Genomic DNA, 2,255 nt, shown 5'->3' with positions numbered 1-2,255 from the left:
AACACACACACCTCATTTAACCATGAATATAACTCTGCTTTATTACAGCACATTATGACAACTGAATGCATTCATTATGATACATTATGGCAGGATTTTGATCCCATAAGTTTCTGACAGAATTCACAGCAAACATGAATGACCTCAGGCATACATGCAAACCTTTTATTTTGTGTTGTTAATGGTATTCTGAACTGTTTTTATTTAAGATGAACAACAGATTAAGCACACTCAATGTTATCAATCGATTATAAATATGATCATTAAAATTATGGCAACAGAGACCGCAAAAGAAGCCCTTAGAGGAGGGAAAACTGTAAAGAAAAGTGTAAGTTTCAAAGTACTGAAATCAATGTAAAACAAGTAAGTGACTTTCTTAGTCGCTTTCTCTCTTTTGTATGTTGTTGTGCTGTATTTATACCACAGTAATCTGCTTGTGTTTGCTTTGCTTTGGCTTCTTTGGGGTTCATTATTGTGATCTCCCAATTGCAACAGAGAAATACTGGGAAATCTCTGTAGACTGATGGCATTTCATGCCGTTGAGCCTTATAATCTTAAACTGTGAGCAAAATCAGCTGTTAATAGAGAATCATTAAACAGTCGCTCTAAAGTGACGTTGATGAATTAGTAATGGCTTCTGCTGTTCTGACGTCAGCTGCAGATATGAATGAACGGCCGAAGAAAGTAGTTCCCAATACAAATGGATTTTTGGACTCTCCGTGTTTGATTTTCTCTTTTATATACACGATTATGTCATTGAGCTGTTGTAAAAAAGCAATATCACACTCATAGCAGTATGATGTGGCTGTATATCGGCACTGGTTGGACACTAAGGCTCTCAGCCTGCGGCGTTGAGCCAAAGCACAATATACATAATATATCAATATACAGCACTGCTACGAGTATATACAGTATATATATGAGCATATTTCACACGAGTAGCAGTGTGCTATGGCTGTATATCAGCACTGGTGGGAGGCGTGCGTTGTCTTAGCACCCCACCAGTACTGATATACAGCCACAGCAAACTGCTACTCGTGTGATATTGCGTTTATACAACAGTTCGACGGCACAATCTTGTACATAATAAAGAAAATCAAACACAGAGAGTCTAAAACCCTTTTGTATGAGGAACTACTTTCTTCCGCAGTTCATTCACATCTGCAGCCGACGTCAGAACAGCAGAAGCCGTTACTAATTCACCAACATCACTTTAGAGCTAGTGTTTGAATGATTCTCTGTAGCGTAATGTGAAGCGGCGCTTCTGGTGTGTGACCCCCTTAAAATGATGACAAAACAGCAAATTTTGCTCACATTTTAAGATCATAAGGCTGAACATGACGTGAAATGCCATCAGTCTACAGAGATATCTCACTAGACTGCTGTTGTGTTTGCGATAAGGAGGGACAAGGCTGAATCGAGCTTCCTATTCGCAGCTTCTTATTGACTTTATCCGGTCCACCCTAAAAACCACAAGGCTTCCGTTTTTCAGCTTTTTATTCACGCTCAAGAGAACACACTGAGCAAGGGCCTATTATGCGGTTCTGATAATGTCATACCGTCATAGATAGATAATGTCAACCGTCTTTGGTCATCGCCGAACTCTCAGAAATTGTAAATATTTTAAAATAGGCACTATTCTTACAAATAAACTGCATAGTTTCAATCTAAACAACCTCATTCTTGACTAAAAAAGCCTCAAAAGTATATTTTGTTGTCTTTTTGTTGTCAAACTGTAGCCTGCTTGTTGCTGGCTGTATGTGGGCGGAGTAATACACAAAGGGTAAAGAGGCTGTACTGATGCTGATATTACTTAAATCTATCACGGGTATCAGCCAATCAGATTCAAGATCCAGACAGAACTATATATATATATATATATATATATATATATATATATATATATATATATATATATATATATCCACAAAATTATATATAATTTAAATATCTATATATAACATTTTTGTATATAATTTAAATATCTATATATAACATTTTTGTATAGCCCTAGTCTGGTTTCTATCTATGCGTGTGTATCACATATAAATAATAAATAAATAAATATATAAATAAATAAAAATATATATATATTACACACACATATATCATGTCAAAACACTTTTATTTAGGATGCGAATAATCTTTTGCCTGCAGTATTATTTACATTCCTCTGGTAGTGTTTTTGTTATTTGTACGCACTCAGGGTCTGAGAGTAACATCATTTTAATTCTCTGTATGTCTGTACATGTGTT

Source organism: Danio rerio, chromosome 17, assembly GCF_049306965.1.
Source record: "Danio rerio strain Tuebingen ecotype United States chromosome 17, GRCz12tu, whole genome shotgun sequence".
In the NCBI taxonomy this organism is placed as follows: domain Eukaryota; kingdom Metazoa; phylum Chordata; class Actinopteri; order Cypriniformes; family Danionidae; genus Danio; species Danio rerio.
The sequence above is the reverse complement of the archived record's forward strand: the minus strand, read 5'-3'. Positions refer to the sequence as shown.